The sequence below is a fragment of the Hoplias malabaricus genome, chromosome 17 (assembly GCF_029633855.1).
Source record: "Hoplias malabaricus isolate fHopMal1 chromosome 17, fHopMal1.hap1, whole genome shotgun sequence".
In the NCBI taxonomy this organism is placed as follows: domain Eukaryota; kingdom Metazoa; phylum Chordata; class Actinopteri; order Characiformes; family Erythrinidae; genus Hoplias; species Hoplias malabaricus.
Genome location: NC_089816.1, coordinates 946,884 through 961,230, shown reverse-complemented (window position 1 = coordinate 961,230; position 14,347 = coordinate 946,884).

Below are 14,347 nucleotides of genomic sequence, written 5' to 3'. Positions count from 1 at the left end.
TTAGAGCTTTCTTCGCCATCCTTGAGAAGTTTAGTCACTTCATAGGATATGTTATCGTGTTAAGCCTGTCCGAAAAACAATCTGTCTCTTTCTCTGAGTGTTTTTTGGGAGAGTTTTCTGACTTGCGCGATCTAAGCTCCGCCCAGTGTGGCAAAAAAAAAAAAAAAAATCCTGTCAGCTGTACCACGTGACAGCTATAGAGGCACTCTCAATTGGAATAGGCAGTCTAATCCACACAGCACCTCTGCTGGCCAGTTGAATTCAGTGTCTTAAATAGGCCTGTACATGTCTATTCTTTTAATTCATGGTGAATTAACAAAAAATGGCGGGAATTAGAGCTTTCTTCGCCATCCTTGAGAAGTTTAGTCACTTCATAGGATATGTTATCGTGTTAAACCTGTCCGAAAAACAATCTGTCTCTTTCTCTGAGTGTTTTTTGGGAGAGTTTTCTGATTTGCGCGATCTAAGCTCCGCTCAGTGTGGCAAATAAAAAAAAAAAAAATCTTTCAGCTGTATCACGTGACTGCTACAGAGACACCCACAATTGGAATAGGCAGTCTAGGCCATAGAGCGACCTCTGTTGGCCATTTGAATTCAGTGCTTTAAATAGGCCCTCAGACTGAAAATTTTAGCCACCATGTTTGAGAAACATAGTTGGATCTCTGAAGCCAAGAACACCCTGAGCGAGCCGAAGGCGAGCGGAGCGAAGCCGGGCTCAGGCGGGCTTGGAGCGGGACCCTCGGGCCCCCTCGGGCCCCCTCGGGCCTCCGGCGGAGCGGAGCGGGACCCTCGGGCCCCCTCGGGCCTCCGGCGGAGCGGAGCGGGACCCTAGGGCCCCCTGACCCTGTGAAATACAATATCATATAAATAAATAAATCAATTAAAAAAAAAAAACTTTTCAGTTGTATCACGTGACAGCTATAGAGACACCCACAATTGGAATAGGCAGTCAAAGCTACACAGCGACCTCTGCTGGCCAGTTGAATTCAGTATTTTAAATAGGCCTGTACATGTCTATTCTTTTAATTCATGGTGAATTAACAAAAAATGGCGGGAATTAGAGCTTTCTTCGCCATCCTTGAGAAGTTTAGTCACTTCATAGGATATGTTATCATGTTAAACCTGTCCGAAAAACAATCTGTCTCTTTCTCTGGGTGTTTTTTGGGAGAGTTTTCTGACTTGCGCGATCTAAGCTCCGCCCAGTGTGGCAAAAAAAAAAAAAAATCCTCTCCGCTGTACCACGTGACAGCAATAGAGGCACCCTCAATTGGAATAGGCAGTCTAATCCACAAAGCACCTCTGCTGGCCAGTTGAATTCAGTGTCTTAAATAGGCCTGTACATGTCTATTCTTTTAATTCATGGTGAATTAACAAAAAATGGCGGGAATTAGAGCTTTCTTCGCCATCCTTGAGAAGTTTAGTCACTTCATAGGATATGTTATCGTGTTAAACCTGTCTGAAAAACAATCTGTCTCTTTCTCTGAGTGTTTTTTGGGAGAGTTTTCTGACTTGCACGATCTAAGCTCCGCCCAGTGTGGCAAAAAAAAAAAAAAAAAAATCCTGTCAGCTGTACCACGTGACAGCTATAGAGGCACCCTCAATTGGAATAGGCAGTCTAATCCACACAGCGACCTCTGCTGGCCAGTTGAATTCAGTGTCTTAAATAGGCCTGAAAATGTCTATTCGTTTAATTCATGGTGAATTAACAAAAAATGGCGGGAATTAGAGCTTTCTTCGCCATCCTTGAGAAGTTTAGTCACTTCATAGGATATGTTATCGTGTTAAACCTGTCCGAAAAACAATCTGTCTCTTTCTCTGAGTGTTTTTTGGGAGAGTTTTCTGATTTGCGCGATCTAAGCTCCGCTCAGTGTGGCAAATAAAAAAAAAAAAAAAATCTTTCAGCTGTATCACGTGACTGCTACAGAGACACCCACAATTGGAATAGGCAGTCTAGGCCATAGAGCGACCTCTGTTGGCCATTTGAATTCAGTGCTTTAAATAGGCCCTCAGACTGAAAATTTTAGCCACCATGTTTGAGAAACATAGTTGGATCTCTGAAGCCAAGAACACCCTGAGCGAGCCGAAGGCGAGCGGAGCGAAGCCGGGCTCAGGCGGGCTCGGAGCGGGACCCTCGGGCCCCCTCGGGCCCCCTCGGGCCTCCGGCGGAGCGGGACCCTAGGGCCCCCTGACCCTGTGAAATACAATATCATATAAATAAAAAAATCAATTAAAAAAAAAAAACTTTTCAGTTGTATCACGTGACAGCTATAGAGACACCCACAATTGGAATAGGCAGTCAAAGCTACACAGCGACCTCTGCTGGCCAGTTGAATTCAGTGTTTTAAATAGGCCTGAAAATGTCTATTCTTTTAATTCATGGTGAATTAACAAAAAATGGCGGGAATTAGAGCTTTCTTCGCCATCCTTGAGAAGTTTAGTCACTTCATAGGATATGTTATCATGTTAAACCTGTCCGAAAAACAATCTGTCTCTTTCTCTGGGTGTTTTTTGGGAGAGTTTTCTGACTTGCACGATCTAAGCTCCGCCCAGTGTGGCAAAAAAAAAAAAAAAAATCCTGTCAGCTGTACCACGTGACAGCTATAGAGGCACCCTCAATTGGAATAGGCAGTTTAATCCACACAGCAACCTCTGCTGGCCAGTTGAATTCAGTGTCTTAAATAGGCCTGAAAATGTCTATTCGTTTAATTCATGGTGAATTAACAAAAAATGGCGGGAATTAGAGCTTTCTTCGCCATCCTTGAGAAGTTTAGTCACTTCATAGGATATGTTTTCGTGTTAAGCCTGTCCGAAAAACAATCTGTCTCTTTCTCTGAGTGTTTTTTGGGAGAGTTTTCTGACTTGCGCGATCTAAGCTCCGCCCAGTGTGGCAAAAAAAAAAAAAAAAATCCTGTCAGCTGTACCACGTGACAGCTATAGAGGCACTCTCAATTGGAATAGGCAGTCTAATCCACACAGCACCTCTGCTGGCCAGTTGAATTCAGTGTCTTAAATAGGCCTGTACATGTCTATTCTTTTAATTCATGGTGAATTAACAAAAAATGGCGGGAATTAGAGCTTTCTTCGCCATCCTTGAGAAGTTTAGTCACTTCATAGGATATGTTATCGTGTTAAACCTGTCCGAAAAACAATCTGTCTCTTTCTCTGAGTGTTTTTTGGGAGAGTTTTCTGATTTGCGCGATCTAAGCTCCGCTCAGTGTGGCAAATAAAAAAAAAAAAAATCTTTCAGCTGTATCACGTGACTGCTACAGAGACACCCACAATTGGAATAGGCAGTCTAGGCCATAGAGCGACCTCTGTTGGCCATTTGAATTCAGTGCTTTAAATAGGCCCTCAGACTGAAAATTTTAGCCACCATGTTTGAGAAACATAGTTGGATCTCTGAAGCCAAGAACACCCTGAGCGAGCCGAAGGCGAGCGGAGCGAAGCCGGGCTCAGGCGGGCTTGGAGCGGGACCCTCGGGCCCCCTCGGGCCCCCTCGGGCCTCCGGCGGAGCGGAGCGGGACCCTAGGGCCCCCTGACCCTGTGAAATACAATATCATATAAATAAATAAATCAATTAAAAAAAAAAAACTTTTCAGTTGTATCACGTGACAGCTATAGAGACACCCACAATTGGAATAGGCAGTCAAAGCTACACAGCGACCTCTGCTGGCCAGTTGAATTCAGTATTTTAAATAGGCCTGTACATGTCTATTCTTTTAATTCATGGTGAATTAACAAAAAATGGCGGGAATTAGAGCTTTCTTCGCCATCCTTGAGAAGTTTAGTCACTTCATAGGATATGTTATCATGTTAAACCTGTCCGAAAAACAATCTGTCTCTTTCTCTGGGTGTTTTTTGGGAGAGTTTTCTGACTTGCGCGATCTAAGCTCCGCCCAGTGTGGCAAAAAAAAAAAAAAATCCTCTCCGCTGTACCACGTGACAGCAATAGAGGCACCCTCAATTGGAATAGGCAGTCTAATCCACAAAGCACCTCTGCTGGCCAGTTGAATTCAGTGTCTTAAATAGGCCTGTACATGTCTATTCTTTTAATTCATGGTGAATTAACAAAAAATGGCGGGAATTAGAGCTTTCTTCGCCATCCTTGAGAAGTTTAGTCACTTCATAGGATATGTTATCGTGTTAAACCTGTCTGAAAAACAATCTGTCTCTTTCTCTGAGTGTTTTTTGGGAGAGTTTTCTGACTTGCACGATCTAAGCTCCGCCCAGTGTGGCAAAAAAAAAAAAAAAAAAATCCTGTCAGCTGTACCACGTGACAGCTATAGAGGCACCCTCAATTGGAATAGGCAGTCTAATCCACACAGCGACCTCTGCTGGCCAGTTGAATTCAGTGTCTTAAATAGGCCTGAAAATGTCTATTCGTTTAATTCATGGTGAATTAACAAAAAATGGCGGGAATTAGAGCTTTCTTCGCCATCCTTGAGAAGTTTAGTCACTTCATAGGATATGTTATCGTGTTAAACCTGTCCGAAAAACAATCTGTCTCTTTCTCTGAGTGTTTTTTGGGAGAGTTTTCTGATTTGCGCGATCTAAGCTCCGCTCAGTGTGGCAAATAAAAAAAAAAAAAAAATCTTTCAGCTGTATCACGTGACTGCTACAGAGACACCCACAATTGGAATAGGCAGTCTAGGCCATAGAGCGACCTCTGTTGGCCATTTGAATTCAGTGCTTTAAATAGGCCCTCAGACTGAAAATTTTAGCCACCATGTTTGAGAAACATAGTTGGATCTCTGAAGCCAAGAACACCCTGAGCGAGCCGAAGGCGAGCGGAGCGAAGCCGGGCTCAGGCGGGCTCGGAGCGGGACCCTCGGGCCCCCTCGGGCCTCCGGCGGAGCGGGACCCTCGGGCCCCCTCGGGCCTCCGGCGGAGCGGGACCCTCGGGCCCCCTCGGGCCTCCGGCGGAGCGGGACCCTCGGGCCCCCTCGGGCCTCCGGCGGAGCGGGACCCTCGGGCCCCCTCGGGCCTCCGGCGGAGCGGGACCCTCGGGCCCCCTCGGGCCTCCGGCGGAGCGGGACCCTCGGGCCCCCTCGGGCCTCCGGCGGAGCGGGACCCTCGGGCCCCCTCGGGCCTCCGGCGGAGCGGGACCCTCGGGCCCCCTCGGGCCTCCGGCGGAGCGGGACCCTCGGGCCCCCTCGGGCCTCCGGCGGAGCGGGACCCTCGGGCCCCCTCGGGCCTCCGGCGGAGCGGGACCCTCGGGCCCCCTCGGGCCTCCGGCGGAGCGGGACCCTAGGGCCCCCTGACCCTGTGAAATACAATATCATATAAATAAAAAAATCAATTAAAAAAAAAAAACTTTTCAGTTGTATCACGTGACAGCTATAGAGACACCCACAATTGGAATAGGCAGTCAAAGCTACACAGCGACCTCTGCTGGCCAGTTGAATTCAGTGTTTTAAATAGGCCTGAAAATGTCTATTCTTTTAATTCATGGTGAATTAACAAAAAATGGCGGGAATTAGAGCTTTCTTCGCCATCCTTGAGAAGTTTAGTCACTTCATAGGATATGTTATCATGTTAAACCTGTCCGAAAAACAATCTGTCTCTTTCTCTGGGTGTTTTTTGGGAGAGTTTTCTGACTTGCACGATCTAAGCTCCGCCCAGTGTGGCAAAAAAAAAAAAAAAAATCCTGTCAGCTGTACCACGTGACAGCTATAGAGGCACCCTCAATTGGAATAGGCAGTTTAATCCACACAGCAACCTCTGCTGGCCAGTTGAATTCAGTGTCTTAAATAGGCCTGAAAATGTCTATTCGTTTAATTCATGGTGAATTAACAAAAAATGGCGGGAATTAGAGCTTTCTTCGCCATCCTTGAGAAGTTTAGTCACTTCATAGGATATGTTATCGTGTTAAGCCTGTCCGAAAAACAATCTGTCTCTTTCTCTGAGTGTTTTTTGGGAGAGTTTTCTGACTTGCGCGATCTAAGCTCCGCCCAGTGTGGCAAAAAAAAAAAAAAAATCCTGTCAGCTGTACCACGTGACAGCTATAGAGGCACTCTCAATTGGAATAGGCAGTCTAATCCACACAGCACCTCTGCTGGCCAGTTGAATTCAGTGTCTTAAATAGGCCTGTACATGTCTATTCTTTTAATTCATGGTGAATTAACAAAAAATGGCGGGAATTAGAGCTTTCTTCGCCATCCTTGAGAAGTTTAGTCACTTCATAGGATATGTTATCGTGTTAAACCTGTCCGAAAAACAATCTGTCTCTTTCTCTGAGTGTTTTTTGGGAGAGTTTTCTGATTTGCGCGATCTAAGCTCCGCTCAGTGTGGCAAATAAAAAAAAAAAAAATCTTTCAGCTGTATCACGTGACTGCTACAGAGACACCCACAATTGGAATAGGCAGTCTAGGCCATAGAGCGACCTCTGTTGGCCATTTGAATTCAGTGCTTTAAATAGGCCCTCAGACTGAAAATTTTAGCCACCATGTTTGAGAAACATAGTTGGATCTCTGAAGCCAAGAACACCCTGAGCGAGCCGGGCTCAGGCGGGCTTGGAGCGGGACCCTAGGGCCCCCTCAGGCCTCCGCCGAAGGCGGAGCGGAGCGGGACCCTAGGGCCCCCTGACCCTGTGAAATACAATATCATATAAATAAATAAATCAATTAAAAAAAAAAAACTTTTCAGTTGTATCACGTGACAGCTATAGAGACACCCACAATTGGAATAGGCAGTCAAAGCTACACAGCGACCTCTGCTGGCCAGTTGAATTCAGTGTTTTAAATAGGCCTGTACATGTCTATTCTTTTAATTCATGGTGAATTAACAAAAAATGGCGGGAATTAGAGCTTTCTTCGCCATCCTTGAGAAGTTTAGTCACTTCATAGGATATGTTATCATGTTAAACCTGTCCGAAAAACAATCTGTCTCTTTCTCTGGGTGTTTTTTGGGAGAGTTTTCTGACTTGCACGATCTAAGCTCCGCCCAGTGTGGCAAAAAAAAAAAAAAAAAATCCTGTCAGCTGTATCACGTGACAGCTATAGAGGCACCCTCAATTGGAATAGGCAGTCTAATCCACACAGCGACCTCTGCTGGCCAGTTGAATTCAGTGTCTTAAATAGGCCTGAAAATGTCTATTCGTTTAATTCATGGTGAATTAACAAAAAATGGCGGGAATTAGAGCTTTCTTCGCCATCCTTGAGAAGTTTAGTCACTTCATAGGATATGTTATCGTGTTAAACCTGTCCGAAAAACAATCTGTCTCTTTCTCTGAGTGTTTTTTGGGAGAGTTTTCTGATTTGCGCGATCTAAGCTCCGCTCAGTGTGGCAAATAAAAAAAAAAAAAATCTTTCAGCTGTATCACGTGACTGCTACAGAGACACCCACAATTGGAATAGGCAGTCTAGGCCATAGAGCGACCTCTGTTGGCCATTTGAATTCAGTGCTTTAAATAGGCCCTCAGACTGAATATTTTAGCCACCATGTTTGAGAAACATAGTTGGATCTCTGAAGCCAAGAACACCCTGAGCGAGCCGAAGGCGAGCGGAGCGAAGCCGGGCTCAGGCGGGCTTGGAGCGGGACCCCTGACCCTGTGAAATACAATATCATATAAGTAAATAAATCAATTAAAAAAAAAAAAAAAACTTTTCAGTTGTATCACGTGACAGCTATAGAGACACCCACAATTGGAATAGGCAGTCAAAGCTACACAGCAACCTCTGCTGGCCAGTTGAGTTCAGTGTTTTAAATAGGCCTGTACATGTCTATTCTTTTAATTCATGGTGAATTAACAAAAAATGGCGGGAATTAGAGCTTTCTTCGCCATCCTTGAGAAGTTTAGTCACTTCATAGGATATGTTATCGTGTTAAGCCTGTCCGAAAAACAATCTGTCTCTTTCTCTGAGTGTTTTTTGGGAGAGTTTTCTGACTTGCGCGATCTAAGCTCCGCCCAGTGTGGCAAAAAAAAAAAAAAAAATCCTGTCAGCTGTACCACGTGACAGCTATAGAGGCACTCTCAATTGGAATAGGCAGTCTAATCCACACAGCACCTCTGCTGGCCAGTTGAATTCAGTGTCTTAAATAGGCCTGTACATGTCTATTCTTTTAATTCATGGTGAATTAACAAAAAATGGCGGGAATTAGAGCTTTCTTCGCCATCCTTGAGAAGTTTAGTCACTTCATAGGATATGTTATCATGTTAAACCTGTCCGAAAAACAATCTGTCTCTTTCTCTGAGTGTTTTTTGGGAGAGTTTTCTGATTTGCGCGATCTAAGCTCCGCTCAGTGTGGCAAATAAAAAAAAAAAAAAATCTTTCAGCTGTATCACGTGACTGCTACAGAGACACCCACAATTGGAATAGGCAGTCTAGGCCATAGAGCGACCTCTGTTGGCCATTTGAATTCAGTGCTTTAAATAGGCCCTCAGACTGAAAATTTTAGCCACCATGTTTGAGAAACATAGTTGGATCTCTGAAGCCAAGAACACCCTGAGCGAGCCGAAGGCGAGCGGAGCGAAGCCGGGCTCAGGCGGGCTTGGAGCGGGACCCTCGGGCCCCCTCGGGCCTCCGGCGGAGCGGAGCGGGCCCCCTAGGGCCCCCTCGGGCCTCCGGCGGAGCGGAGCGGGCCCCCTAGGGCCCCCTGACCCTGTGAAATACAATATCATATAAATAAATAAATCAATTAAAAAAAAAAAACTTTTCAGTTGTATCACGTGACAGCTATAGAGACACCCACAATTGGAATAGGCAGTCAAAGCTACACAGCGACCTCTGCTGGCCAGTTGAATTCAGTGTTTTAAATAGGCCTGAAAATGTCTATTCTTTTAATTCATGGTGAATTAACAAAAAATGGCGGGAATTAGAGCTTTCTTCGCCATCCTTGAGAAGTTTAGTCACTTCATAGGATATGTTATCATGTTAAACCTGTCCGAAAAACAATCTGTCTCTTTCTCTGGGTGTTTTTTGGGAGAGTTTTCTGACTTGCACGATCTAAGCTCCGCCCAGTGTGGCAAAAAAAAAAAAAAAAATCCTGTCAGCTGTACCACGTGACAGCTATAGAGGCACCCTCAATTGGAATAGGCAGTTTAATCCACACAGCAACCTCTGCTGGCCAGTTGAATTCAGTGTCTTAAATAGGCCTGAAAATGTCTATTCGTTTAATTCATGGTGAATTAACAAAAAATGGCGGGAATTAGAGCTTTCTTCGCCATCCTTGAGAAGTTTAGTCACTTCATAGGATATGTTATCGTGTTAAGCCTGTCCGAAAAACAATCTGTCTCTTTCTCTGAGTGTTTTTTGGGAGAGTTTTCTGACTTGCGCGATCTAAGCTCCGCCCAGTGTGGCAAAAAAAAAAAAAAAAATCCTGTCAGCTGTACCACGTGACAGCTATAGAGGCACTCTCAATTGGAATAGGCAGTCTAATCCACACAGCACCTCTGCTGGCCAGTTGAATTCAGTGTCTTAAATAGGCCTGTACATGTCTATTCTTTTAATTCATGGTGAATTAACAAAAAATGGCGGGAATTAGAGCTTTCTTCGCCATCCTTGAGAAGTTTAGTCACTTCATAGGATATGTTATCGTGTTAAACCTGTCCGAAAAACAATCTGTCTCTTTCTCTGAGTGTTTTTTGGGAGAGTTTTCTGATTTGCGCGATCTAAGCTCCGCTCAGTGTGGCAAATAAAAAAAAAAAAAATCTTTCAGCTGTATCACGTGACTGCTACAGAGACACCCACAATTGGAATAGGCAGTCTAGGCCATAGAGCGACCTCTGTTGGCCATTTGAATTCAGTGCTTTAAATAGGCCCTCAGACTGAAAATTTTAGCCACCATGTTTGAGAAACATAGTTGGATCTCTGAAGCCAAGAACACCCTGAGCGAGCCGGGCTCAGGCGGGCTTGGAGCGGGACCCTAGGGCCCCCTCAGGCCTCCGCCGAAGGCGGAGCGGAGCGGGACCCTAGGGCCCCCTGACCCTGTGAAATACAATATCATATAAATAAATAAATCAATTAAAAAAAAAAAACTTTTCAGTTGTATCACGTGACAGCTATAGAGACACCCACAATTGGAATAGGCAGTCAAAGCTACACAGCGACCTCTGCTGGCCAGTTGAATTCAGTGTTTTAAATAGGCCTGTACATGTCTATTCTTTTAATTCATGGTGAATTAACAAAAAATGGCGGGAATTAGAGCTTTCTTCGCCATCCTTGAGAAGTTTAGTCACTTCATAGGATATGTTATCATGTTAAACCTGTCCGAAAAACAATCTGTCTCTTTCTCTGGGTGTTTTTTGGGAGAGTTTTCTGACTTGCACGATCTAAGCTCCGCCCAGTGTGGCAAAAAAAAAAAAAAAAAATCCTGTCAGCTGTATCACGTGACAGCTATAGAGGCACCCTCAATTGGAATAGGCAGTCTAATCCACACAGCGACCTCTGCTGGCCAGTTGAATTCAGTGTCTTAAATAGGCCTGAAAATGTCTATTCGTTTAATTCATGGTGAATTAACAAAAAATGGCGGGAATTAGAGCTTTCTTCGCCATCCTTGAGAAGTTTAGTCACTTCATAGGATATGTTATCGTGTTAAACCTGTCCGAAAAACAATCTGTCTCTTTCTCTGAGTGTTTTTTGGGAGAGTTTTCTGATTTGCGCGATCTAAGCTCCGCTCAGTGTGGCAAATAAAAAAAAAAAAAATCTTTCAGCTGTATCACGTGACTGCTACAGAGACACCCACAATTGGAATAGGCAGTCTAGGCCATAGAGCGACCTCTGTTGGCCATTTGAATTCAGTGCTTTAAATAGGCCCTCAGACTGAATATTTTAGCCACCATGTTTGAGAAACATAGTTGGATCTCTGAAGCCAAGAACACCCTGAGCGAGCCGAAGGCGAGCGGAGCGAAGCCGGGCTCAGGCGGGCTTGGAGCGGGACCCCTGACCCTGTGAAATACAATATCATATAAGTAAATAAATCAATTAAAAAAAAAAAAAAAACTTTTCAGTTGTATCACGTGACAGCTATAGAGACACCCACAATTGGAATAGGCAGTCAAAGCTACACAGCAACCTCTGCTGGCCAGTTGAGTTCAGTGTTTTAAATAGGCCTGTACATGTCTATTCTTTTAATTCATGGTGAATTAACAAAAAATGGCGGGAATTAGAGCTTTCTTCGCCATCCTTGAGAAGTTTAGTCACTTCATAGGATATGTTATCGTGTTAAGCCTGTCCGAAAAACAATCTGTCTCTTTCTCTGAGTGTTTTTTGGGAGAGTTTTCTGACTTGCGCGATCTAAGCTCCGCCCAGTGTGGCAAAAAAAAAAAAAAAAATCCTGTCAGCTGTACCACGTGACAGCTATAGAGGCACTCTCAATTGGAATAGGCAGTCTAATCCACACAGCACCTCTGCTGGCCAGTTGAATTCAGTGTCTTAAATAGGCCTGTACATGTCTATTCTTTTAATTCATGGTGAATTAACAAAAAATGGCGGGAATTAGAGCTTTCTTCGCCATCCTTGAGAAGTTTAGTCACTTCATAGGATATGTTATCATGTTAAACCTGTCCGAAAAACAATCTGTCTCTTTCTCTGAGTGTTTTTTGGGAGAGTTTTCTGATTTGCGCGATCTAAGCTCCGCTCAGTGTGGCAAATAAAAAAAAAAAAAAATCTTTCAGCTGTATCACGTGACTGCTACAGAGACACCCACAATTGGAATAGGCAGTCTAGGCCATAGAGCGACCTCTGTTGGCCATTTGAATTCAGTGCTTTAAATAGGCCCTCAGACTGAAAATTTTAGCCACCATGTTTGAGAAACATAGTTGGATCTCTGAAGCCAAGAACACCCTGAGCGAGCCGAAGGCGAGCGGAGCGAAGCCGGGCTCAGGCGGGCTTGGAGCGGGACCCTCGGGCCCCCTCGGGCCTCCGGCGGAGCGGAGCGGGACCCTCGGGCCCCCTGACCCTGTGAAATACAATATCATATAAATAAATAAATCAATTAAAAAAAAAAAACTTTTCAGTTGTATCACGTGACAGCTATAGAGACACCCACAATTGGAATAGGCAGTCAAAGCTACACAGCGACCTCTGCTGGCCAGTTGAATTCAGTGTTTTAAATAGGCCTGAAAATGTCTATTCTTTTAATTCATGGTGAATTAACAAAAAATGGCGGGAATTAGAGCTTTCTTCGCCATCCTTGAGAAGTTTAGTCACTTCATAGGATATGTTATCATGTTAAACCTGTCCGAAAAACAATCTGTCTCTTTCTCTGGGTGTTTTTTGGGAGAGTTTTCTGACTTGCACGATCTAAGCTCCGCCCAGTGTGGCAAAAAAAAAAAAAAAATCCTGTCAGCTGTACCACGTGACAGCTATAGCGGCACCCTCAATTGGAATAGGCAGTCTAATCCACACAGCCACCTCTGCTGGCCAGTTGAATTCAGTGTCTTAAATAGGCCTGAAAATGTCTATTCTTTTAATTCATGGTGAATTAACAAAAAATGGCGGGAATTAGAGCTTTCTTCGCCATCCTTGAGAAGTTTAGTCACTTCATAGGATATGTTATCGTGTTAAGCCTGTCCGAAAAACAATCTGTCTCTTTCTCTGAGTGTTTTTTGGGAGAGTTTTCTGACTTGCGCGATCTAAGCTCCGCCCAGTGTGGCAAAAAAAAAAAAAAAAATCCTGTCAGCTGTACCACGTGACAGCTATAGAGGCACTCTCAATTGGAATAGGCAGTCTAATCCACACAGCACCTCTGCTGGCCAGTTGAATTCAGTGTCTTAAATAGGCCTGTACATGTCTATTCTTTTAATTCATGGTGAATTAACAAAAAATGGCGGGAATTAGAGCTTTCTTCGCCATCCTTGAGAAGTTTAGTCACTTCATAGGATATGTTATCGTGTTAAACCTGTCCGAAAAACAATCTGTCTCTTTCTCTGAGTGTTTTTTGGGAGAGTTTTCTGATTTGCGCGATCTAAGCTCCGCTCAGTGTGGCAAATAAAAAAAAAAAAAATCTTTCAGCTGTATCACGTGACTGCTACAGAGACACCCACAATTGGAATAGGCAGTCTAGGCCATAGAGCGACCTCTGTTGGCCATTTGAATTCAGTGCTTTAAATAGGCCCTCAGACTGAAAATTTTAGCCACCATGTTTGAGAAACATAGTTGGATCTCTGAAGCCAAGAACACCCTGAGCGAGCCGAAGGCGAGCGGAGCGAAGCCGGGCTCAGGCGGGCTTGGAGCGGGACCCTAGGGCCCCCTCGGGCCCCCTCGGGCCTCCGGCGGAGCGGAGCGGGACCCTAGGGCCCCCTCGGGCCCCCTCGGGCCTCCGGCGGAGCGGAGCGGGACCCTAGGGCCCCCTCGGGCCCCCTCGGGCCTCCGGCGGAGCGGAGCGGGACCCTAGGGCCCCCTGACCCTGTGAAATACAATATCATATAAATAAATAAATCAATTAAAAAAAAAAACTTTTCAGTTGTATCACGTGACAGCTATAGAGACACCCACAATTGGAATAGGCAGTCAAAGCTACACAGCGACCTCTGCTGGCCAGTTGAATTCAGTGTTTTAAATAGGCCTGAAAATGTCTATTCTTTTAATTCATGGTGAATTAACAAAAAATGGCGGGAATTAGAGCTTTCTTCGCCATCCTTGAGAAGTTTAGTCACTTCATAGGATATGTTATCATGTTAAACCTGTCCGAAAAACAATCTGTCTCTTTCTCTGGGTGTTTTTTGGGAGAGTTTTCTGACTTGCGCGATCTAAGCTCCGCCCAGTGTGGCAAAAAAAAAAAAAAAAATCCTGTCAGCTGTACCACGTGACAGCTATAGAGGCACTCTCAATTGGAATAGGCAGTCTAATCCACACAGCACCTCTGCTGGCCAGTTGAATTCAGTGTCTTAAATAGGCCTGTACATGTCTATTCTTTTAATTCATGGTGAATTAACAAAAAATGGCGGGAATTAGAGCTTTCTTCGCCATCCTTGAGAAGTTTAGTCACTTCATAGGATATGTTATCGTGTTAAACCTGTCCGAAAAACAATCTGTCTCTTTCTCTGAGTGTTTTTTGGGAGAGTTTTCTGATTTGCGCGATCTAAGCTCCGCTCAGTGTGGCAAATAAAAAAAAAAAAAATCTTTCAGCTGTATCACGTGACTGCTACAGAGACACCCACAATTGGAATAGGCAGTCTAGGCCATAGAGCGACCTCTGTTGGCCATTTGAATTCAGTGCTTTAAATAGGCCCTCAGACTGAAAATTTTAGCCACCATGTTTGAGAAACATAGTTGGATCTCTGAAGCCAAGAACACCCTGAGCGAGCCGGGCTCAGGCGGGCTTGGAGCGGGACCCTAGGGCCCCCTCAGGCCTCCGCCGAAGGCGGAGCGGAGCGGGAACCTAGGGCCCCCTGACCCTGTGAAAT